General features: G+C 38.1%; 1 protein-coding gene across 6 annotated transcripts in view; it reads right to left on the minus strand.

Annotated features, from left to right (window-relative positions):
* The window catches only part of IMMP2L (inner mitochondrial membrane peptidase subunit 2), an 861,167-nt gene extending 836,202 nt beyond the window's left edge, over positions 1 to 24,965 (minus strand). For 5 of the 6 annotated variants that reach the window (XR_013442826.1, XM_078059472.1, XM_078059475.1 and 2 more), the window contains exons 1-2: positions 24,922 to 24,965; positions 24,323 to 24,395 (exon numbers count right to left, since the gene is read on the minus strand). The gene's annotated coding sequence lies outside the window, so the exon portion shown is untranslated. Of the gene's footprint in view, positions 1 to 24,322; positions 24,396 to 24,866; positions 24,884 to 24,921 lie in introns of those variants that run through there. The other variant, XM_078059473.1, reaches the window with a different exon arrangement.
* Positions 24,966 to 27,391: the final 2,426 nt, after the last annotated feature.

Consider the following 27,391-nt stretch of genomic DNA (forward strand, 5'->3'; position numbering starts at 1 on the left):
AGTCAGGTGAGAAAGAATATGAACCAAAATGATGACAGTAGTGTTTATTGGCAGTCAAAGGATTTTCACTTTCTTTGTATTTTTCCGTATTATTTAAACTTTCAACAATGGGTACATATTATCTTTACAAACTAAAGCAAATTAACATTAGTCTTTTCTGCTACAACAGATATTTCTTTAGTGTAAATTAGCTCATATGCAGGAAAATGGCGTCAGTTGCGTTGGCTCATAGGTAATTTCACATCAGGAGCAAGTTTTCTCACAATGGGAAAGTTCCATTTAGTGGTTTCAAGACTTCCACTATGTTATGCTACCTGAGAAAGCTGAGAGTACAGATGAAGAAATGCACAATATTTTCCCCTGTCTTTAGAATACAATACCCTGGATCAGACTTTTAACTTTGATGAAATTAGTCTCTGGTAGAAGTGGATGGTTTTAAGGATTTATAACTATCAGGAGGAAAACCAGGGTTTAAGGCTGCCTAAGACTGACTGTGATGCTGGGTGTAAATGCCAGTTGAGATTTAGCCATTTTTATTACAACTGTCATTTTTTTGTGTGTTAGTTATGTTTACAACATTCCACTGGTTTCAAATCATCTGTTCTCATCTGTTCCTAACCCTGTTTTCTCTCTAAGCCCTATCACTTCTAGCACATGACTTCGCAGAATTAAAGATTTTTCAGGAATGCAAAAATGAGCATTAATAGAGAAATGCATATGCTATTCTGAGTAAAATGCAAAAACATAGAGAAACATTCCATAAGTAAAAAAAGAAAGGGAAACAAAACTTTAAACTTTATTTCGCTTCAGCCACAGTTTCTAATGAAAGATGTGAAACACAGGGCAAAACAATTTCAATATTCATGATTTACACCATACATTTTTATTGCAATGTTACACATATAAAGAAAAAGAAATGGTCTTTGCTCCACTATCCACTTAAAATCTAAACAAGACAGAGAATTAAACAGGCATCAACTATGGAAGAGGCAGCGATCCAATTAACCTTTTTTTTTCCCCCCAGTGGCACAAAAAGGAGGGAGATTTCTTTCTTTCTCATATAAAAGAATTCCAGAGGCAGGCAGTTCATTCTGACCCTGCACTGTCCATCAAGGCAGTTCACCCATCATCATTCTTTTTTTTAAAAAACACTTTATTGCAGTTTAACTGACATACAAAAACTGCACATATTTAATGGATACACCTTAACAAGTTTGGAGATAAGTATACATCAGTGAAACCATCACCACAATATATTCCATAAACATATGGGACACCTGCAAAAGTTTCCTCCCACCCTCTTTTAATCCCATTAACTTCTGAATACAGTATTCAATTACATACCCTCAGTGGGGAGGGAAGGAAGGAGAAATGCAAACAAGGAGGGAAGCAGCTCTGAAACTATTTTAGATACATTGTAGCATTAACCAAAGGAATAAAGGAGTTAGTTGGTGCTGTGGAAAAGGGGGAAGTCAAGAAAAAAACTCTCTAGAGACCTAAAAGCAAAGATAACCCAGTAGAGACAAGTATTTCTAGTACCTGGATCTTAGCTTCTAATATGATTCCTCACTATAAGGAACTCAAGCTCTTCAGAGAAAAGGGTTGATTCCAGGGCTGGGCCTGGGAAGGTACAAAATGAGCCTGGAACATTTTGTTACACCACTAAGTAAAAAGGTGCTCAGAAAAATGATGGAAGAACAGCAGGACAGAGGCCTGCTTAAAGAATGGGAAAATCTGATTACTAAATAAGTAACATCAATAATAATTATAAACTATCAAAAAGTACCTTTGGATTTGCTTATTTTCAGAAATTGGCAGTATCACAGAACTAGGTATTTAGCCTCAAAAGATAAATTATGTAATGCGAATTGAACTTAGTATAAGTAATACCATGAAAGTATTTTATAAACTGCTAAGTTTAATAAAATGCAAAATATTATTTTAAAATAAGTTTCCTTTGCAATCACCCTCACATATAGGTTAGAAATGAAGTTAGTTCCCTTGCAGATACAAAGAAAAATTTTCAATTCATAAATTATCCATCTATATAATTTCCAAAGTATAATTATTGAGTTGAGTAAATAAGGCGTTCCACTATTCTTTGATTTTATATCTGCATGTCCAGCTGTTATGTGACTTTGAGATCCAGTGGTAAAATGCAAAGGTGTGAATCTGAACTATTTTAATGTACATTTTATTATCAGTAGTCCTGGTATACAACGGTCAGACCCCTGTGGTTTGTTAAAAAACAGCTGGTGTTGAAATTATCTAAGCCTACAGAGCACTGGGAAGAGCAGAGAAATGATCATCAAAAAGAGAGAGAGAGAGAATGAAGTTGGCATTTCTTCCTTCAGTATTTACTCCTTTTACGTCAATAAACATTTGAGTACCTGCTACATGTGGGACATCATACCACTTTCTATACTGAAAGAATGAAGATATATCTGTGTATCTATATAGATATTGAACATTAAACATTGTTCTTTTGAATTAATCTAGCCTTGTGATAAGGTTACCAGGGCCATAAAACTAAAATGAAGAAAGATAGGTTTTATAAAAGAGATAGGCAATTGGGGATGTTATGGAAAGACAAACTACACAGTATTCTATAATCTCTGGTCCTTCTACTCTCAGAAAAATGACTCTATCATCTGAATGGCTGCCCCAACGTCAACATGGTAGTTAGCCAAAGTGCCCTCTACTAAAAAAAATACAAATCACAACTTCCTCTTGCTTGAAATCCTTCGATAACTCTCCATGTCCTATAGCACAATAGCAAACTCCTTAGATTTAACATACACTTATCTTTCATTAGCACATCATGCTCCAGCCAAACCCAGCTACATGCAATTCCTACAATATGTCATGCTTTTACTTGTCTCTGGGCCCTTATATATGTTCTCCTTTGTCTTTATCTCTCTTCCCACCTTCTTTTGTCTTGACCAACTCTTTCTTTTCTTTTCTTTTTTTTTTTAAGTAAACCCTATGCCCAATGTGGGGCTTGAACTCATAACCCTGAGATCAAGAGTTGCAGGCTCTACCAACTCAGGCCAGCCAGACACTCCTGTCTTGGCCAACTCTTATCCACCCTTCAGGTCTGCTTAGATGTCACCCATCAGGAAGTCCACCCTGACTCTCCATGTCTGAATTAGATGCCCCTCCTATGTGTTCCCATAAAATCCTATGTTTCCTCTACCAAGCATTTATCACACCTGATATTCTCATCCTTACCTCCAATCAGCTATGAGTTCTGTGATGGCTTCTTGTTCACTGCCAGACCTCAGCACCTTGCACTGAAGTGTTCGATGTTCAATACAGTTTTATTGAAGAAATCAATAAATGAGTTCCAATAATTACTAAAAATAATTTTAACATACTTTCCTGTCCATGTAGACTATCTGCACTGTATCCAGAATATGACGGATGTGGTGGAGGCAAAGACTGAGAGAAAGGCATTATATGCAACAAACTGTGTGTGTGTTTGTGTGCTTTGTCTGTGTGCATGGGTGAGCACGTTCACGTCTCTGACTACCCATCTCACATCTGGTAGTTTTACTTGGCAGTTGAAAATACTCATTGAGAAAGTGTTTCTTTTTATATTATGTATATTTATATATGTGTATGTTTATGTATACTGAACTTCAAGAGGTTGATTTGGGTTTTTTTTTTTTCTTCAATAAATCATAGCACATCACTCATGTCTAAAGGCAATAAAGATGGGTAACAAAGAGCAAGTAATTTTTCATAACCTATTCAACTGTAAGACATCAAGAATTCTTTTTTTCAATTGAAAGCTTACTTTTAGGAAGTGTTTAGCTTGTTTTTCCTTAAAAGCAAGGTTTTTCAGTCCACATGCCATGGTGGCCCTAAGGATTCCCTAGAGGCACAAGGGCCGAAGGGAGCAGGCACAAAGTAACCAAAACTCTGAGCCCCAATTCCCTTCTTCAGTCAAAGTCACTCACTTCTATCTTTTGGGTTTTTTAATAATAGAATTTCAAAAAACATTTTCTTTGAAGGGTTCACTACATAAAAAAATAAGAAGAAAAAGAGGTTAAAAACCACCACCTTAAAAAATCAGACATGGATTGAGGCTCAGACTATATAATTTAAGTCCTAATGTTTTTTATATTTCTTGTTTAAATTCATCTCTGTCAGGTTTATAAGCCCTTATTTGTGCTAAAAGGAGAAATAGCATTTGAATGCAGAGATACCCAGGTAGAGTGAAAACATGGGTTTTGAGAAGTGTATTTATTCTCTGATGCAACATAAGATTATTTATCTTATAATGTTTAATGGCATTATTTATGTACCAATCTTCAAGTTAATGATTCATAACATAGAATACCAAAATAATATAATGAACAACAGAAAAGTCCACTGTAAATGCTAGCTGCAGCTATGTTTTATGTATGGTAGATGAATATCCCACCCCACTTTAATAATTTCTTAGTAAAAAGATCACCTTAAATAGGAGAATTCACCAAACTCACACTTAAGTAGCAATTTTAACTACTTTGCCAATAAAGAAAAAAAGGGGGAGCAAGGTAATTGAAACCAGGGGTTGCTCTATATTGCAACATTCAGAAGACCATTCAGAAGACCATTCAGAACACCAGGAGGGAGAATTCGATCTGCTGGTAAACACACTCGGGAGTGATAAGCAGAAATGGGAGTCTCTAAACAGAAACCTTCAGCCATCCTCTACACAATGGCTTTGGAATTGTGGAATGGTATTCAACTGCAAGTCAGGTAAATACCTGAAAACTCCCAGCTCTGAACTTCATAAGTTAGGTGAATCCGAAATCTTTAGAGCTGAACATATATATAATTATGCCTAAGATCTACTGAGCTGAGAAGCAACCAACCTAATTTTCATCTCTTCTGGGAAGTCTTACCTGAGTATTATAAAACCCAGCACTGTCGTCCACCCCCAAATTCCTCTGGCATACACTAGCCATACCCCCATTTGGCACCCAGTATTATTAGTTATCTTTTTATAGTTATGTCCATTTTCCACAACTACACTGTAAGCCCCTAAAGGGTAAGTGACATGTCTCGCTCCTCTATAAACCCTAAAGGTCTTAAAATTTTGCTAAGCATTTGCAGGTGCTAAGTAAATTCTTCTTGACTGTTTGCTTAATTTTAGATATGGTTTATATTACCACCCAGTTATAATGTTGATGGAGAGACACTTTGATATGATTGTGTCAGATACTCCATCCCTTTAAATACCAGTCAGGAGCATAAGAGAAAAACTGGGTGACCAGAGCAGGCTGTTTGGGAGCCACCCAATCCATCTGATACAGTACCTCCCTGCATGTGTTACTTCCAAAGAACCAAGTGCCCATCTTACTCTAGAGCTAAATTGTTACTTCTCTTCCCATGCTCAGTACCAAATTAGAAATCAGAAAACTTGGATTCAGGTCCTAGCCATGCCAATGACACAGCAATTCATTTCATCTATTTGAGTAGACTACCTATAAGGTTCTTTGCTTCAACTATCTGTGATTCTGAGTCTAACTTCAGGCCTTTACCTTCCATATCAGAAATCCATGGAATGGCCCCTTCTCCCCACTACTAAAGTTACCTGTCTTCCATGATACACCCCATCATCATCGCCATCATTGCACCCTACTCCAAGACTTTTTCTGACTTCTGCTGCAAGGTTAACATTGGTCATGAAATCATGTTCACTTCTAATGATGACATGGTTAAATTTCTTGCCTGATCTTTACTTTATACCTGTGCTCATTTAATAAACACATGTCACATGGCTGATTGGGTAATACGAGATAACATACACACTTGGGGAAACTTCTAATACATTCCTGCTTTCAGCAGCAAAGATAAGTATAACCCCATTTGCAAATAAGTACCAGTAATAATAAATAAAATTATTTTCATATGGGTCACCAATAGGTTGTTGTCAACTTAATCAATAGTTCAGTGGCCCTGAGAATAATTCCCTGATCTTTCCAATTTTGTAAGAAATTTATTTTTATTGTTTCATCAACATCAAATGATATTAAGGAACATCACAACAGTTGTTACAGTAAATGGCTCAGAAAGAAAATTTAGTAACAATTTTGATAGATTTTAGGAAGTATATGAGCTAAATAAAAATATATGAGCCATATAGAAATTCAAAGCAATTTAAATTAATATCTATCAGTTTTGAATAATGAGGAAGTTTTTCAGAACCTAATATACCTTTGTTCTGCAAAAAGACTAAGCATATCATCCAAAGACGTTCCCCTTTCCCAAGCCAAGAAATTTGTTATCCAATTAATTACAAAGAAAGGTGGCAATTTTATCTCTTCAGATGTGTCTAGCAAAAAGAGCCATAATAAAATCATAGATGAAAGGTCAGTTTTAGAAGTGAGAGAGACATTAACAGAACCCCCAGGCAATATTTAAAATACTATTTTTCCTTGGCCATAATTATACCAACATTTTGCTATACTTTGGGTGTTAACTTCAGTACAAACATTAAACAGTGACATAAAAATTTTTGGCCAACAGTACTGTGAGATTTTGTTTCATCTTTAATAAGGATGGAGTGATGGCAACCACTCTCAAAATCAGTCAGAAATACTCTTTCACAAATTATTATCAGATCTGTAAACTCTGAAAGAAGCATTAATTGGAAACAGAAAGAAAAACTGTAAGAAACAATTTGACTTTGAAACCAATGAAATAAAAATTTCATTCTAGTAAAGAATATTCATTTGTGTTGTCTAAAATACTGTATCGCTGTAGTAATACTAAAATTAAAATTTTTGTTATTCTATTTTGTTACCTCAATTAATCTCTTACATGAACCTATTTTTATCCCATTTTGAAAGATATAAGCTAATGCTCACAGTATTTGAGTAATCTTCCTCAAGTCACACAGATAGTAAGTAGCAGTGCTAAATCCAGATTATCTGACCGTATGGACTGTGCAATTAAGCACTATACTCCCACTTAGTTGCCACTCCCAGTAAATATTCACCACTCCCAATAAACATAACAAGAGTTATTGATTTCATAACTGCTACTACGGCACTCAGATGCAACAAATATAAGAGTGTCCTGAATACACAATTAGTTCAACCCACTATATAAAAGGTAAATGCTCAAGTCTCATTAATTTCTAATAAATTTTCAAATGGGAAAGGGGTACAAAAAGGAGAAAAGTACACATCTATATACACAACTTCAATTAATAGAAAAATATCACTGGAGTTGTCTTTGGACTTAATAAGTACTGAAAACTCTTATTATACTGCTATCCTTTCAGCCCTCTGAATTGGCTCTCAGAATCTGAAATTTCACTGTTGAAAGAAAAGAAAGCTGGAAGATACGTGCATTCCAAAACACTGTGCCCTTTTGCGATTTCCCTTCTACATTTACTACCCAGATCTTTAAACACTCAACTAGGAGCTAAACCAATTTAACTGTATGTATAAAATGTAAAATTGGAAATGCCACAAAATCAACATGACCTTTAAAGTGTAACATTTTCCACAATCATTTACTTAATAGCAGAAAAACATTTTATAGTGTTTAAAGCATAGTCTTCATGTGTAATATTTTCAGCAAACATAAAAGCAAATACAGAACAAAGTACTTAAAAATCAACTACATTTTTTAAACAAAAACTGCAATTAATTTTAAACCAGCACTTTTTCTGCAGTAGTTACATTATCAAACATTCATAACCTATTGGTATGCTTCACTTTTCAAATACAGACCTGATGTAACCATCACCCAAGCCCAGTCACCTCCTGCAACTGGTAAGGCCTACCAGTATGACTGATTTTCCCCCAATTTAGCCGAATCAGTTTGTTGAGAACTAAAATATACGTCGGAAAAGGGCCAAGATGAGCCCTCTCTGTAAACCAACAGGACCACCTTGATTAATTCCAAGGCACTGATCTCAACATAATGTCTTCTTACCAACCAGACTCCTCAGTCAAAGATACTGAAAGCAAAGATAATAATTAGGTAGTCGATATTATCATAAAATTAAATTTTGTATAAGAGCAAATGTAGTTTTCTATCTTCAGATCCAATCATATATTTCTTAAAAGTAAAAGATATGCAAATAGATGCTAATCGGATGGCAAACTTCCCAAGAGAGAATCACACTGGAGATAAATCACCACTCTCATAATTTTAATTCCATAATCAAGTAGCAATTCTTGAGAATATATCTTTCCCCTTTGACTACTTTGATTAAGTAGTTTCAGTAGAAGCTGATCAGAAAATACTTTTTCTCAGATTTTTTTTTTTTCTGCACTGTTACTAGCAGGAGATTAAAATTAGCAAGACAAATGAAGTCAGAATCCATATCATCCCCATTTATTGCCTTTAACACCTGAAAGTTAGGAAGAAGAAGAGATCAAGGAAACAAACAGAGCAATCTAATGCCTGGCTAAAGGACAAATTCTATCTTTAAAATTGAGTGTGTTTCTATCAACTCTACGAATTCAGTTCCTTAATGAAAAGGTTATAGCATGCAGACAAAACAGTGCCATATCAGCCAAGCAACTAAATTAGATACCTCACCTGTCACAGAGAAAATCAATAAGGCCCAATGAATTTATATTGTACACTGATTTATTTAGGGAAAAATTTTGAAATACGATGTCTTTAGCTTTTTGTGTACTAAACATATTCTGCTCCATTGGCTGGAAGAAATCTAAGATGGCCTCTGTGGGAGAGGGCAAACAGGAGTCAGACTTAGTACAAGAGAGAAGCAGAACAAGATGAAAGAAAAGGAGTTGGGAAGGGGGAATTTTCCATTCAACATACATAAAAATAATGGCTTTTTACAGGTAAAGGAAGGTAAGGGGCTACCCTAAGAAGGAAATAGACACAATCAGCTTTGGTAGAAACAAAACAGCAGAAGGTCTAAAGGAGCCCTGAAAAGAGGTGTACACCCCAAACAAAACAAGAGTGAGACAAACTTAAGTAGGAAAAGTGTGGGTCAACATTCAAAGACGAGAATCTGACCTGATTCTTTTCCAGCACCATCTTGTTCTCTTCTGTGATGGTACCTTTCACCTTCCTTCTCTATACCTTTACTTGTGCTACTCCTTCAGCCTAGCATTTCTTTCCAACTTCTCCACTCATTTAATGCTGCAGTCTCCTAATACAAGCTCAGAATCTCACTCCATTTTGTGAAGTCACAGGCAATCTCCAACCTCTTAGTTACACTCCATCCTATAGCACACCAAAGCTTTGTTTATACCTCATTGTGGACACTTAGATTATATTCTGAATCACAGTCATTTATTTACATATTAATCTTCCCACCACCATACCTAGGGGTTCTTATTTTGGGAGGGGGGAAATATGTTATCTTTTTTTAATTGTGGTAAAATACACACGACCTAAAATTTACCATATTAACCATTCTTTTTTTTAATTTTTTTTTATTTTTTTTTTTAGATTTTATTTATTTGAGAGAGAGAGACAGAGATAGTGAGATAGAGAGCACAAGTGGGGAGGAGAGGGAGAAGCAGGCTCCCCATAGAGCAGGGAGCCCGATGCGGGACTCAATCCCAGGACCCTGGAATCATGACCTGAGCCGAAGGCAGACACTTAACCGACTGAGCCACCATATTAACCATTCTTAAGTGTATGGTTCAATAGTGGTAAGTATATTCACTTTGTTGTGCAACCAATCTCCAGAACTTTTCATCTTACAAAACTGAAACTCTGTACCCATTAAACTCCTTGTTCCTCCCTACCCCCCACTCCTGGTAACCATCATTCTACTTTCTATGAATTTGACTACTCTATGTACCCCGTATAAATGGAATCATACAGTATTTATTTTCTTGTGACTAGCTTATTTCACTTAGCAAATGTCCTCAAGGATCATCCATGTTGTAGCATGTCAGAATTTCCTTCCTTTTTAAGGCTGAATAATATTCCACTATATGTATGTACCACCGTTTGTTTATCCATTCATCCATCCGTGGACACTTGGGTTGCTTCCACCTTTTGGCTATTGTGATTAATGCTGCTATGAACATGGGTCTTAGAGACTCTGCTTTTAATTCTTTTTTTTTAAAAGGATCTATTTATTTATTTATTTGAGAGAGAGAGAGCACAAGCAGGAGAGACAGAGGAGAGGGAGAGAGAGAATCTCAAGCAGACTCTGTGCTGAGAGTGGAGCCCGACCCGGGGCCCGATCCCAGGACCCTGAGATCATGACCTGAGCCAAAACCAAGCGGCAGTCACTTAACTGACTGTGCTACCAGGCACCCCTGCTTTCAATCCTTTTGGTGTAGTGGCAAAAGTGGAACTGCTGGATCATATGAGAGGTCTATTTTCAATTTTTTGAGGAATTGCCATACTGTTTTCCATAGTGGCTATACCATTTTACATTCTCATGAAGAGTGCACAAGGGTTACAATTTCTCCACATCCTCACCAATACTTGTTACTTTCTATTTTTTAATAGTAGCTAGCCTAATGAGTGTGAATTCATAGTATCTCATTGTGGTTTTCACTTGCATTTTCCTAATGATTAGTGACACTGGGCACCTTATCATGTTCTTATCAGCCACTTATATATCTTCTTTGGAGAAATGTCTACTTAAGTCCTTTGCTCATTTTTTAATTGGGTTATTTTGTTGTTGTTGTTGAGTTATAGAAGTTTTTATATACTCTGAATATTAACCCTTTATCAAATATATGAATCATTGAGGTTTTTAATTTACCTTTCTATTCCCTAATTTTCCAGAGTAGATTATATGTAATATAGAAATACATTTTGAGTTGAATGTGTTTCTTTCTTTTGAAAAAAAATTTTGTATAATATAAAATTCAAAACATCCAAAAAGGGTTATATAATAGAAAATAAGACACCCTCCCCTCCCTGTTCTCCTGCCACTCTCTGGAGGCATCCTCCTCTTTCTAATTATTCCCTCCAGAGATATTCTATGCATATACAAGAAAATGTGTATCTTAATTTAGTCTCCTTCAAAATATTAACCGACTATTACCAATGTTCTGCACCTAACCTTTTTGACTTAATAATTATTCCATTTCAGCATATATAAACTGCCTTATTCTTTTTAACAACTACTACATATTCTACTATATGTACCATAATTTATTTATCCAATCTCCCAAGAATGGGCACTTAAGTTGTTTTCGATTCCTGCAAAGAATATCTCTAAATATATATTATTTCGTCCAAGTACAAGATCTGTAGAATAAATTCTAATAAGAACTCAAGTGATATGTGTATTTTAAGTTTTGATAACTATTTCCAAATTGGTCTCAATGAAAACTGCAAAAATCCATACTCCCATTAGCAATGATGACTCTGCCTATTTCTCTATACCCTCAATAACACACTGTGTTTGCAAAATTTTTTGTTTCATTGCCAGTCTGACAGACTACTAAGTCTAATATTTGGGTCATTCACAATCCAACCTCAATCTACATGATGCATACCTCATTTCACTGCACTACTCTTTATCATGCTTCAAAGATACTGCATTTTATTTATTTTTTTTTTTTTTACAGATTGAAGGTTTGTAGCAACCTTGCATCAGGCAAGTGTATCAGCACCATTTTTTCAACAGCATTTGCTCACTTCACATCTCTGTGTCACATTTTGGTAATCCTCACAATATTTCAAACTTTTTCATTATCATTATATTTGTTATGGTGATCTGTGACCAGTGATCCTTGATGTTACCATTCTAATTGTTTTGGAGCACGACAAACCATGCCCAGAAAAGACAGTGAACTTAATCAATAAATGTGTGTGTTCTGACTGCAGATGTGGTGGAAATAGCACTTTGTCATTCCTTTGGCCACATAATATATTTTGAAGATAAAAAAAAAGAACTTTAAATTAGTAGACATAGAAAAATGAGATTGCTATATAATAAAAATGTTAATAAAAAAGGACATGACTATTAGAGTTTTATCTTGAACTAAACAACATTGAGCATTCTCAAACTCAGAAGTGTAGAGTTTTCGGTAACTATAATGCATTAGTATGTCACTGACCATTCCTCTCTCTAAGTATTTTAAACTAGAAGGACACTTTGAAACTAGAATTGTATTTAATAAATCACTTGCCTCAAGATTTCAACTTCACAAGACTATTTGTAGCTTCTTCCCCCAAAATCTTTCTACCTAACTCTGCCTTGCCCTCGTGGCTTCAGTCACAGAGAGATTGGTCACAAGAACTTTAGAATCTAGGCTTTTCTTACCATAAACAGCAGATAACGTGTCTTTGACTCTATGCAGAAGGTGGCAATATAATTTGTGCTTTTGGAGGGGGACTAACATCTCAAGCTAACAACTAGGTAACAAATATGATTAGGAGCCACACACACAAGCTGAATATCCCAAAGTATATACCTTTCATAATAAGATACAAGCAGGCTTAATCAATAAGACATTTTCGGAGAAAAAAGAATGCATTTTTTTCTTAGACACACCCAAATAACCGTCTTTTCAGCAGTATTGCCTTCTTTTTTTTTTTTTTTTTTTAAGATTTTATTTATTTATTTGACAGAGAGACAGAGATTACAAGCAGGGGGAGCAGCAGAGGGACAGGAGAAGCAGGCTCCCTGCTGAGCAAGGAGCCCGATGCGGGACTCCCTGAGCCAAAGGCAGACGCTTAACCAACTGAGCCACCCAGGTGCCCCAGCAGTACTGCCTTCTTAAACCCAAATCATTATTTCCCTTTATTACTTGTCTGCAAAACCAAACAAACAAACAAACAAAAAAAAAGAATTGAAATGTAATAACTAAGTATAACTCATTAAGCGATTAATTCCTCACATTTCTTTATAACAAGTTAAAATTTACATATGATTTTGGGTTGCTTGGGTGGCTCAATCAGTTAAGCATCTGACTCTTGATTTCAGCTCAGGTCATGATCTTGGGGTTGTGAGACTGAGCCCTGTGTCAGGCTCCGCACTAGACACGGAGCCTGTTTAAGATTCTCTCTCTCTCTCTCCCTCTTCCTTTGCCCCTCCCCCCCCTCTCTCTCTCACTCTCTCTAAAAAAATTTACATAGGATTTTAACAAATAGCTCATATAGTGCTCAAAAATAACCTTTAAAGTATATGTTATCTCCACTTTTCCAAAAAAAAATGAAGTTCAGGGGTGCCTGGATGGCTCAGTCAATTAAGTGTCCACCTTCGGCTCAGGTCATGATCCCAGAATCCTGGGATTGAGTCCCACATCAGGCTCTCTGCTCAGCGGGGAATCTGCTTCTCCCTCTCCCTCTGCCACTCCCCCTGCTTGTGCTTGCTCGCTCTCTCTCTCTGCCAAATAACTAAATAAAATCTTTTAAAGAAAATGAAATTCAGAGACAAAAAATTCACTTTCACATTGTTCATAGAGCTAGCACTCAAATAAAACCACATTCTTTTCCCCATACATCACCACTTCAAAGTCTAGAAATTTATATTTAATGTCTATTTTTTTAAGTTTTAAAACAAAGGTTTTAATGAAATATTTAGAATATTAACATCATGCAGTCATACATACCACATGTCTCAAACTATTAATTTCAAACTTAAACTATTACTGTCATAACTCAAGTGTTCAGACTATAGAACTTCTCTTACACGAGAAACAGACTCATAAAAAAGCTAATTAGTTTATGAAGTGCCTCAAACTATCCTTATATAATGATACTAAATAGTTATTATCAAACAAAACTAAATAATAATTACTTAGTATTTGAATCTGACACTAATAAAACTCTCATTAAACAAATAAACTCTTGGAAAAATACCAAAATGCTTTATAAATAATCTGCTACACCAGGCAAACTAAAATTTAAGGAAATAAGGCTACATACTGTTATGATTCCAACTACATGACATTCTGGAAAAGGCAAAACTATAGAGACAGTAAAAAGGTCTATGGTTGTCAGGGGTTAGCTGGAAGAAGACAGATGAATAGGTAGAACACGGTGGACTTTGGGGCAGTGAAACTAATGTATGATACTATAATGGTGGACACATGCTATTACACATTTGTTCAAATATACAATAGAATGTACAATACAAAGAGTGAACTCTCGTGTAAACTATGGACTTTAGGTGATAATGCTGTGTCAATGTAGGCTCATCAGTTGCAATAAATGTACCATTCTGGTAAGTACTGTTGATAATGGGAGAAGCTATACATGTGTGGGGGTGGGGGTATATAGGAAATATCTGTACCTTCCATTCAATTTTGCTGTAAACCTAAAACTGGGCTAAAAAAAAATAAAATCTATTTTTATTTTATTATTATTATTTTTTAAGATTTTATTTATTTATTTGACAGAAAGAGACACAGCGAGAGAAGGAACACAAGCAGGGGGAGTGGGAGAGGGAGAAGCAGGCTTCCCGCAGAGCAGGGAGCCCAATGTGGGGCTCGATCCCAGGACCCTGGGACCATAACCTGAGCTGAAGGCAGATGCTTAATGACTGAGCCACCCAGGCGCCCCTAAAATCTATTTTTAAAAATTAAGACAAATTATCTGTGGCAACTCTAATCTTTTCCTACCACATGTTGCTTTATAGGTCCACTGTTACCTACTCAGCAAAGAACACCTTTGACCATCAACCGTAACCTTCAGCTGAACTCTTCTTTATATACTCAGTGCTCCTCACAATGCCTGTTCTGCCCCTTGTAGCCCACTCATCCTCGAACATGACATTGGTAGAGTAAGTCCAAAGACAGGGAGAAAATTTGGTACAGACAACCAACAGAGAAGGCAGGTAATGGAGAAGGAAGGAAAGAATTCCTAAAGAGGACAATTAGCAGGGAAATCCACATGAGAGAGCAGAAAGGAGAAAAGAACCTGAGATGCTATGAATTTACTGGTCTACATAATATGAAAACCATACGAAATTAAATTATTCTAAAATGTAAAAGATGATATTACAAACATTTCCCTTCTTTAAAAAAAAATCTGTGCTGTACATGATTCTAAAAGTAGAACACTAGAACTTGATAATGTGTTTACAATGTGTCCCCCAGCTACAAGCAAGATGATTTTTCAAAAGCTGACCATAAATGCTACAAACATTTTTCAAAAGAAAGAAATATAAAAGGGTGTGTGTCAAAGTGCCATTACAAAGACCTAGCTCTCAAAATAAACTTTGGATAAAACTGCAAAGATTAAATTTTTATGATTTATTACATGGAAGAAAGATGTACACTTTTATCTTCTGGGCATTCTTAACCTAAGAAGTCAAAAACCTGGTATGAGTTACCAAACTGGGCAGGAGTACAATGAAATTCTGAAACAGCCATACAGGAATGAAAATGGAGTATGTGTGCTTACTGCTTTGGTCATCAATGAGAACAGGCTAAGCACCTGGCAGATCCAAACATCTGAGTCATTTAGGAGAGGCTAAAGGTTATAGTGGCAAATCAGGGACCCGTTGGATAGGGTTAAAAATGGTTCTGGCAGGAGCCACCACTACCATCAATACCACCCGAACAAATAATGACCCTCTGCATCTGAAATTTCAGGGGAGGCATAAAGACTGGAGTTGTGCTCGTGATCCAATTCAGTTCAGCTAATAGCGATTAAACAACAATGAAGTACTAGGCATTAAGTTAAAGGTGCCATAAGACAATGAAGAGTAAGATGTAGCCCCTACTTTTAAAAGTTTCCAGTCCAACATAGGGTGAGACACGTCCACAAATGACTATAATCCAGGCAAAGTAGAACGAACGCCAAGAAAGAGATACAAAAACAGACATTCAGAGATTTCATCAAGGAGATAGACTGTCTAGGATAAAACCTATGGTCACTCAGTTTACCAACAGGGTCTTGTTATGGTTACTGTCCTTGCTTATAATTTTCTCCCACTATATGTACTACTTCTATACTAGAAGATGTGAAAAACTTGACAAATTTATCTGCTGCTTTAATGTTTCACAAATGATTTTCCATAAATTCTTCACTGAAATTCAAAGCTATGCCGTGCCCGGTGGAGACTATCATCCTGTCAGGCAGCCAAGCCCCCGCGATGGTCCCCAACGATACATGCCTCATACCTGTACAGTCGCACTCTGAGTCGGGGCTGGCCCGTGAGACCAGTAAGACAGCAAAAATGGTGGTGTGTGACTTCCAAGGATAGGTCATAAAAGGCACTAGAGTTTCCACCTTGGTATCCTGTACGTCACTCTGAGGAAGCCAGCTCCCATGATGAGGGCAGCCCCTTGGAAAGCCCCTTGTGGAGAGGAACCAAATTGCCAACACCAACTTGCCAGCCATGTGAGTAGGCACTTTGGAAGGGAACCTTTTAGCCCCAGGCATGTCCTCCAATAACTGCACCTCCTGCTGGCATCTGACAGTAACCACATGAGATCCTGAACCAGATCCACCCAAACTGCTAACCCACAGCAAACATGATAAAATAAATGATTATTGTTGCTTTCAGCCACTGAGTTTTTGATTATGTTACAAAGCAACAGAGAACAATGCATGTGAGGCTCAGAGAAACTAACTTATCTACTACCATTTAGGAGTGCGCTGGGAAACCAGGTCTGGAATCCAATCTCTAGGCTTTAGGTTCAGTTTTCTTGCCATTAAACAATACTACTTTTCAAGTAAAATAAGTTATAATACCATAAGGATGATCATTTCTATGTGATTATACCACCAGCATTAATATACCAGGTATCCCACAGTAAAAAAAAAAAAAAGACACAGCACATGTCCCTATATACTTGACAGACATGATGAGACCCACAATATAATTGAATTCATGGTATTCCATGGTATTTTTTACTGTCTTCTGGAAGATTTCTGGTTTTTTTAATGTACAGATTTTAAAAATAAAAACCTATTTAGAACATTTAATATTCAACAATCACATTACTGACATTGAAAATATTTATATACTTTACAATCTTAATCACAATAAACATCTGTATAATTTTAAACAGAATTAATATGTCAGACAAGAAAAGCTCAACAGCTGATTGTTTAAGGACTTGCATTTTTTCTTTAGGTCTTCAACATTTTAGCATTACACAAATGTAGTAAATAGAGCAGCAAAATGTTCATGACGGTGATATCTTAAATTCCAATCCATAAAATTGTTACTACCTTACAGGACAAGGTAGCCAGCTCTTAGCCTATCTACTCCTGGAGAAAGTCAACAGAATATTTCATTGTCACAACCACATCTGCATGTAATGTCCCTTCACATAATCACCTCTTTTGACCCACATGATCCTATAAGGTGGGACAGATTTACTACCACTCCCATTTTCCAAAGGATGATGGGGCTTAGAGAAGTCTAAGTAACTTAACTAAGGACACATGCTATTAAAAAGAATCACAAAAATCCAACCTATAAAAAAAAAAAAAAACCCAACCTATAACTTTTTAGCTCCAAGTCCCAGACTTTTTTTCTGCACTATATTTTAGCCCAGAGGTTCTCTACCCAGGCTGCCATTAGAACACCTGGGGGCACTCTGAAAAATATCAGTACCTGAACATCATCCCCAGAGATTCTGATTTAATTCCTCTGGTCTGTTTTAGGCATCTAGCATATAATAAACCAGTGGTGGTAAATTCACAGAAAGCTTAGACTACAAAAGGAGAAACTGCAGATATCTCTACATGTAAGCGGAAACATCTTTATCCCCCAAAGCTCCCTGAAAGACACAGATATCTTGCAATAAACCAAGAACAAGGAGGAAGAGGAGATGAAAAACTCAAACCCATTCTGCCACTACCATGGGGCCACCAAAGAGTATTTTATTCCCTCGCTCCCACTCCTTGAACCTCATCATCCCATACCTAAACTCTACTGCAAGTTCTAGCTCAAGTGTTGCCTCCTGTGTGAAGTCTTCAGGATCACACAGAAGAAAGAAGGCCATTTTTTTGTATCCATCTTACTTTGAACTTCTATAATAGCATGTATTGCTTAAGTCATTTACTTACACATCCATTTCACTCACTGACCTGAGGAGTCCTTAAGAGCAGGATCCCTATCTCATTCATCCTTCCCATCTTATGTATCTTTCCATCTTCTACAGCCTTGAAGATAGCAGATACTAAGTGTTTGCTAAATCAGATCGTTTTTTATGTTTGGCATGGTTAATTCCCCCTTAGCCTCCTGTACGCACTACTTTGAAATTTTTCAGTTTTTAACAGAAGAAAGGGGACTTTTTTCCCCCACAGGTGGATTAGGTCAGAGAATAATGTATGCAAAAAGGCCAGATGTGGGAAGAGCAAGTTTAGCAGTGGAATTCTGGGCCAGAAAAAAAAGGGTAAATAGTACATTTAGTATGCATTTTTTGTTTGTTTGTTTTAAAGGGAAGATTAGGCAAAGACAGTGACAATCTGATTTTTATCCACAAGAAACATGACAAAGAACCACCTTTTCAACACCTCCCTGTCTATGGGGCCCTTTCCCTCTCAGCATACATACATGCTCTCTCTCCCCTCAAAAAAAGAAGTCTGCCACAGTGGTTCTCATCCTCGGACATGTATTAGAATCCCTTGGAGAGCTCTGAAAATTCTGGACTGGAGATCAATGAAGTCAGAATCTCTGAGGAGGGGCCCAGGCACACCAACTCTCTCCTCACTTCCTCCCCTCCTACTCACTCCTCTACCCATGCAGTGTAATCTCTGCCCCCACGAGTCCAACGGAACCACTGACTTCTAACAGGCACTTTATAATCTTCATTGTACTTGATGATTCCTAGCATTCCATTTTTAATTGGGTTCTACTTCTTGAAACTCTGCAAGTCGGCCTGAAAAGTTTTGCTTTCTCTTTCCTCCCAGCCTCTCTGGCCACTCCCCTTCAGCATCCTTATATCTGTCTTTGTCTTGGTTTGTCCTTAAAATTTCAATATTCTTCAGGACTTACTTTGAGCCCTTTTCTCTTCTCTTTCTATGCAGTTCCTCTGAGCACTTTTGTCCTTACCCACACCTTCAACTACTCTCCATATACTAGGCACTCAGAATTCTGCATCTCCAGCCTCCACATCCCTTGTGATGCTCCAAGACCTCATATCCAACTGCCTCCTAGACAGCCCCAACTCACCCAGGATATGCCCTACAAGCAAAGTAATCACACGTCCCAACCTGAACCCATCAGCTGCCCCTCAGACCTGCTTCCTCTTCACTCTTCCCTCTCACTACCCAAAAACCTGGTAGCTATTCCAGCATCCTCACTCTCCCATTCCTGTTACATTCAAACAGTCGCAAAAACCAGCCAATTTTCCCTCCTCCTAAATATTTTTCCTAAACATTCTTATTTCTAAGTATCCCCACTATTTCCAGCCTTGTCTTGCTCTCAGGTTCCCATTATCCATACTAATGCACTGTCTGCTTGGGCCTCCAGTCTTGCCTCCCCACCCGGCACCTTGCTCCACCCCCAATCTACCCAACACACTGCTTTCACGGTGACCTTTCATGTCACTCACAATGCTGCACATGGCAGAGGAGGTGTGCCCTGACTCAGCTATCCGGTTTCATCACCTTTCACTCTTGACTTTGCCCTTCACACTCCAATATAACTGACCTACATCTAGCTCCCTGAACACACCGGGCCCTCATAATGCCATACAACTATTCATGCTATTACCCCTGTGTGGAAATGCTCTTTGCTGCTTGTCAACCTGCCCACTTCTACTCAGTTTTCAAGATTCAGCTCAAACATAACCACTGCTAAAATCCTCCCCTGGCATTTCCATCAGGGAACAAGAGCTCCTGCTAGCCTTCCTTTGCACTTATATCTTCGTTAGGGCAAATAGCACACAATATTTGAACTGTTGGTCAAGATGTCTATTGTCCTACTAGACTATAAGATCCTTGATCAAGGACAGTGACTTCTTCTGTATATCCTCAGCACAAGTTCAATGCATATAGCATATAGTTCAAAAGAAAAAAGGAATTAATGAACTGTAGGCCAATGAAAGGACAAGAAGATCAACTGGACTTCAAGTATAGAAGAAGTCCAGATCTTAAGGAAGTACGGACATCTATTATTAAGTCCCACCTATTAAAAAAATAGAAATAAATGATTATTCAGGTATTATCAAGGTTAAAAAAAAAAGAACTTATCAATAGACTAATCAGGCAATAAGGAGGTAAGAATCTCCAATAGAGCAGCTGACAAAAGATCAACTGAAAGGTCAGCAATAAAGGTGGTTCTTTCTACCAGTCAAGTTATTAATTCATAGGCCTAAGTCCATGGACTGATCAAAAGATCGGCAACTTCCTCTGTCAGTTCACCACTCCTCCCCTTTGTCATTATTCTCCATAGCCTCTTCCCAGCCCCCACTACTAAATCCCAGATTCCAGGGGTAATTTCCCTCTGCTGGAGCCACAGGTCCTACCAGTGGATTAGTCTGAGATAAAAGGCAGGGACTAGGGGATTGGCAATCTTTATTCTTGTGGCCAGGACCTAGAGGAAAGAAATGAAACTACTATTTACTGAGAGCCAGTTTTATACTAGATATTGTGCTACTTTACAAACACTCACTAAATCTCAGAGTAATCATGAGTAATTATCCCATTTTACAGATGAAGAATCTGTATCCAAGATCACAGCTAAGTAATTAGAGCCTACCTGAAAACCCAGAGATAACAGCCTCTAGAGTATTTCCATACTCCTGACTACCTCAAAATGAAGAGAGATGTGGTCTAGCTATTCTAGGCCAACCTCAGAATATATCACTCTCCAAAACACTATTATAAATGTTGGCTAAAGTCTATAGTGTACCACTAATACATAATGGGCATACAGTGACTTAAAATAACTTTGGTGGGGCACCTGGGTGGCTCAGTCGGTTAAGCATCCGACTCTCGATCTCAGCTCAGGTCCTGATCTCAGGGTAGTTTTTTAAAAAAACAAATAATAATAAGTAAAGAAAAGAAAAGAAAAGAGCTTTGGGGCCCTGATCTGGAAATCTAAATGCTATTTGTTATTTTATTCCTATAAGTACACTGTTCAACATTATAAAAATGGACTTGAAAATGAATTTCTGGAATACCATGGGCTCTTTAGCAAGGCTTTTCCTTAAGAATATTTTTCTTCCACAAAAAGTCACCAAGGATAGAAACTACTTTACCTTGTTAACTTGTAAGAACAATGACACTAGAAGACACCTGTGAGAAGCGTGCTTATCTGACCAGGTGCTCGTTTATAGTGTGCTGTCATTTGAATAAAACATTACACTACACCCTACAGACCAGAGCTTATGACAGAATGCCACAAACTACAGCAGTACAGCTGATATGCCTATAATCTACTGACAAAACGTACTCCTTAGCAAAGTGAAACCAGATGTCTCGGGTAAAAATCTGATGTCTATGGACTTGTCTTTCTTGGCTTCCAAAGCTGTATTAGATACACTAAATACACAGCTTAGCTGTATATTAAACCCACAACTTGGCAAAATCATGACAGTCTGGACATGAAGCATCAGCATTTTTATTGTAATTCCTATAAACCAAAGACATTTCTGAAATAGAAATCCTAAATTTAAGCACTCGGCTAAATGCTGTACTATGTCTTTCCCACGTTAAGAACAGTGTCAGAGCTTTTTAAACACGTTTATAGAAACTCTTTCCCTTCATTTTTCAAGCTGACACTTTTTAGACATGGCTGTGGAATGATTTCATGGTGGGGGGAGGGGATTCAAACCACATCAGGTGTCAGTCTTTGTCCCAGAAATTCTAGGATCAGATTTAACAGGTGATCACTGTGAAAATGCAAACACCCACCTCAGGAACTAAGTATGAGATACCTTGCTTCAGTTGCAAAGAAGATCATTAAGAATGTGATAGGTGACCAGATAAAAAGGGAGGGAAATTAACAGTATCTATATGCCAGATGCTGCTTTTTGCACACTTTTTAATATACTCATTGTTCTGTTTTGACAGGTGAGAAATTAGGGAGCAAAATTTTAAGTGGCACAAAGTGGCAGTTAATGAGGTAAGAGCCAGGACTCGAGCCCATGTTGAAAAGACTCTAAAAGACGTGCCACTTCTACATGAGGACTGGGCGTGGAACAAGGAGTGGTGTTACATAGCCAAGAATATGGAGGTAAAAGACAGAAATTTACAATTTTGCCAAATAGTAACATATAATCATGAAACAAAAAGTTGAAGAAAGAAACACAAATAGTTGAGAGGGTTCCTCTGAGTCAGTTCATAAGAGACTTACTTTCTACCTTTTATATCCCTGCAAGACTCATTTTTAAATAACTTTTTTTAATCCTATATATCCTTTGTAACAAGAAAGTCATCTTAAATAAAAAATGAGGTTAAATGTACAGAAACTCATACAAGTGAACAGTCTAGTATTTATTTTCTTAAGTGCATTATCCTTAACACTCCATGTTTTCTCATCTTATGTCATCTTTATGGAATAATTCAAAATACTATCCTCATCTAATTTTTTATACTGATACATTTCAATACACCGCAAAATGACTATAGCACTATAATAGTGCTCCAACTGGTCCTAAGGGTTAACTTGCCTCAAGCTTATGCACTCCTTGCTTGCTGACCTAAGTCCCTTGGTCTGTAGCCAAACTAACCTACTTTCCTTGAGATTTGCAAACAAGTGGCCTTTTGAGGAGTGAAGGACCAAACTTTCCCAGAAGATAACGCCTAATCACATTTGAAAACAGCTGCCGTTGATGCCAGCAAGTCTATTCAGGATCATGTCGACATACCAATAACCACCTGGGCCCCAGCTTCTCCTGCATGGAGCGCCCCCTGCCCCATTTTTCACACCTTCTCCTTTAAAACTCTCCAGCTTCACCTGGCCTGGGAAGACGGTCTTTGGGACATTAGCCCGCCATCCTCCCCAGGTTGCCGACTTCCTGAATAAAACAATCTTTCCTTTCCCGCTTGTCTCTCACTTGTCTCTCAAGTATTGATTTTCAAGCTGCCAGCAGCCAAACATGAGTTCGGAACTGATTCTCTGTCCAGTAACAACACTATTCTAAAACAGGACACAAATCACCATGGTCAGTAATCCTTGAAAGTTTATCACTGAAAGTACTAGAAGGCAGAAAAATAGCACTGTCCTCCCACAACACTGTATAGACCTGCACATGACTAAGATCAATAGTATAGGGAAGGTCTCGTACAGTAACACTTAAGTATTCCGAAAATCTACAGAAAACTGGTGAAAGGCCTGCTCCAAATGGCCATCTCCAAACCCAGTCTCATCATTTTTACCGTCCTACTTATGTATCAGTGTTCCACACTTTGGTGGGAAAAAATAAATACCTACTGAATCAATGAATGAACCCATCATCAATAAACAACTATTTTCTGGTTTTTCATAAATTATATGGTTATCTATCACTTGAGTCCAAATAAGACTGGTTCAGGGCACAGGCAGCCATTGTCAAGTTGCCACAGAGTGCAATTCTAGCTTTCCTTCATAAGTATCCAAGAATGGTTTGCTACATTCTTGCTTGTGGCTAACCTGAATTTTAGCTAACTTAAAATGTTTTATATGGGACACATGGGATGCATAAGGTATTCCCAACTTTCTGAGAGGGGCTGTGTTTCATTTCACCAGTAAGAAGGTAGACGGAGTGGTATATTGGAGAAGTAATGGAAAATTTGCACTAAAGAACCACTGAAAGAGATCACGCCGAAAAATCACAGCAAACCCCAAGGGTTTCTGTGCGCTGTTTGGCTACTTTTCAGAAGTGAACAGAATATTTGTGAGGGGGTATCAAAGCGAAAGTCAAGAGTAAAAGACCCAGCCTGGTAATGTCACCCCCCACACCAAAAAAACAAAGACAAACACAAAAAAACAAACAAAAAAACTTCCTCCATGAGCTTGTGAGAAGATCCCAAAAGAATTTCAACAGTTACCATATTGCTAATTAACTTTACCCTTTGGCGTCCTAAAGAATTTTTACAGGAGTCTCTTTTTAAAAGGTAAAGATCTGTGGGTGGGGTTCCTGTCAATAATCAAGCAGGACCATGATTCTTCAATACAGTCTCCGGGATTAATCACAGCTTAGAGGAAGACATAGACTGGAGGCAGACAACTGCAACACCCACGTTCCAAAGACGGGAAGAGTAATGACAGTTTTCTGTCAAGTGGCTATAAGGGATCTTTGCCAAGCTGCCAAACTCCCAGCCAGCTCTACAGACTCTAGGCCTGAAAAAACTCTTGGGTTTCGAGCCTGTGACCCTTGAAGGTGGGCCTCAGGTTCCTGATGAAATGGAAGAATCTGGCCCCTAAATCCCCCAGGAGCAGTTCTGGATCTAGATTTTTCTCTCCCTTGCTCTTTCTTACTATAGCCCTAGCTCCTTCCACCCCTGATCATTCCTTACTTACCCTTTCTCCCGTTCTTCCTCGGTGAGAAGGGGTAAGTGGTTATTTTGTGCCCTCGCCCAATTTGGCCAAAACCCTAAAAGTAAAAATGACAGAGACAGACAGGTGCTTTAAAATCCTGATGTTCAAGCCTCAGGAACTCCCACCACATGCCCAACAGTTCAAAGCAGAGGACAGCGCGTCCCCACAGCGCTCCCTCACGGCCAGGGCTTGGAGCCGGAGTTGTCCCCTAAGAGGGGGACGAGGAGAGGACGAGATCTTGGGGTGCCCACTTGGCGGGGAAGAGCGAGCCGCCTCCCGACTAGGTGTCGCCGCGGTTAGGCGCCGGTTTGCAACCACAGTTAGCCGGAGGAGTAGGCGACAGGGCCGGCCGCTGCGCGGGCCCTCAGATAAACACGCGCACGCACACATGCTCGCGACACCGCAGGACTCGCGGCCGAGCAGCCCTCAGCCTCCCAGCAATTCCCGCCCCGCCGGGAGCCGACTCCAACGGAAGGGTCCCAAGCCCAGAGGACCGCCAGGTGTCGGCGGCTGCGCACCCACCCACCCCCTGCAGCCTTTCAGTGCCCCCCGAACCGCCGCCGGGCTCCCGCCCTCCGCACCCGCTGCGCAGCTCAGCCCAGGGGAAGTCCCCCCGCTAGCCCCGCCCTCCGCCAGTGGAAAACTCCGCCTCCACTCCCGGGCGCGCGGGAGCCGCGCGAAGCTCCGCCCACGGCGGAAAGCCGGCACCGCCCCCTCCTTCCCCCCGGCGCCCGCCTGGGTTAGGCCTAAAACCCGTCGTGGATTTGCAACGGATCAAAAGTAACACTCATTCAGCAAGCAATAACTGAGCCCTTACTCTAAGGTCTGCACCGTACTAATGACTGAGAGGACAAGAGAGAGCTGAAACTCTGTGAAACTGTGTCTTCAGCTCCTCCCCTTGTTATAGAGGTCAGGAAACGGAGACCCCAGCAGTTGCTTGGAGTGCGCAATTACAGTGGCAAAGAGCCTTTCCAGTGCTCCCCGCTCTGGACTCCGTTATTGCGTTTTTTCTACTAAAGTGTACACAGGAAAACGATTTCAATTTTGCTTTCTCTAGGCAAGCCAAAAGGAATAATCCAGAACACGGAGTTTACTTTGGAAAAGCTGGGATTTCATACCTAAGCTTTGTCTTCAAATGGTACAAGCTACCTAAAAGTTAATTAACATACAAAAAGTGTTGCTAAATCTGACTGAATTTAGTCACTAAGATTCATCAAATGTGCTTAAGAAACTGAAGTCACCTGAAAAGGCTATAGTATAGTGTCTGATGCCAACTATGTGCCATTCTGGAAAAGGTAAAACTGTGGAGACAGTAAAAAGATCTGGGGTTGCCAATGGTTGAGGGGCTGAGGGGAGGGAAGAATAGGTGGAGCACAGATTTTTACGGCGGTGAAAATATTCTCTATGATACTATCGGGGTGATACATAGCATTATACATTTGTCAGACCCCATAGAATGTACAATACCAAGAGTGAACAGTAACCATACACTATAGACTCTGGGTAACAATGATGTGTCAATGTAGGTTCATCGATTGTAACAAATATACCACTTTGGTGCTGGGATATTGATAGTTGAGGAAACTGTGCAAATGTGGGGTCAGGGAATATATTGGAACTCTATATTCTCTGCTCAATTTTTCTGTAAAACTGCTCTAAAACATAATCTATTAAAAAATGAAGCTGGGGTAAATCCTCAGAACATCCCATTTTCTTCAAATCCATCAATTAAATTCTAACCTGAATATTTGGCTTTATCTGTGGAGTTGAGATATAATGATTTGTCTTCTTATATTCGAACATCCCTCCATGTGGCATTAATGTCACCAGAGAGAAAATGAATCATATATGTATTCCTCACTAAGGAACAAAATTAAAGTATGGCTAGACATGTCTAATATTCAAGGAGATATCTAAGCAAGGCTAACCTGAAATAATTAAATTTACAAATTCTATGAATATATTTGTATTTCAAATCCATTTCTATTCATACATACAATTAGTAAGCAAATAGTCCAAGGTATCATAGAGGTTTTTAAACTTTTTGGTCTCAAGATCTCTTTACATTTTTAAAAATGAGAACTTTAAAGAGCTTTTGTTTATATGGGTTAAATATGTCTATATTTACTGTATTAAAAATTAAGACAGAAAAATTTTAGATACGTGTTTAATTCATTTTCAGAATAATAGACCCATTACATGTTACTATAATGAACATTTTTTGAATAATGACTATATTTTTTTAAAAACTCAGAAAAAAAATAGACTTTTCTACATTTTTTGCAAATCTCTTTACTATCAGGTTTAAGAGAAACAGGTGAATTCCCATATTCTGCTTCTGCATTCAATCTGTTGCAATATGTTGTTACAGCTAGGATATTATGAAGAAAAGCAGCCCTTAGTCAAATTTGTAGTTGAAAAAGGGAAGACCTTGCAAACCCCCTAAAAAGAGTCTCAGTAACCCCTAGGGTCCTCCAACCTTACTTTGAGAATTGCTGCCAAATAGCATTTTGGATTCATTTAATTCAATATTATGCATTCCCACACCAGAGTCCGCTAACACTTGAAATTATAGCCCTTCACTTATTCCAAGCTAAAACTCAAATTTGACAGCTCTTATCAAACCATCACCTTTCTGAAAGTTTTTTCAAAGCTTTTACTATAGCAACTCTGATGAAACTGATATTCTTACTTGAATACATATGAAAACATTTGAGATTTCATTTATATCCTTCATTTCAAACTTTCTGGGAAATTTTGAATATAAATTGTGCCACCTGGAAAAATGAAACATTGCTATACAGTTATTATTCCAATTTTACATATACTTATAATGAAATGTGTGCATTTCCTTTTATATAAATAATTTGAAAGTGAGCTAAAAATATATATAAAACAAGTAATTATAGTTTTATTTATTACCTAAACAAATACTAGGTTCCAAAGTTACCTCCTTGAAGTAAAATTTTAGATATATAAGCTTTCATTTTTACTACAAATAAATAATGTAAGCAACTCATTCTGTGTTTTTAAATATAATTTCCAACTAAA

Source organism: Halichoerus grypus, chromosome 12 (assembly GCF_964656455.1).
Source record: "Halichoerus grypus chromosome 12, mHalGry1.hap1.1, whole genome shotgun sequence".
Classification (NCBI taxonomy): Eukaryota; Metazoa; Chordata; class Mammalia; order Carnivora; family Phocidae; genus Halichoerus; species Halichoerus grypus.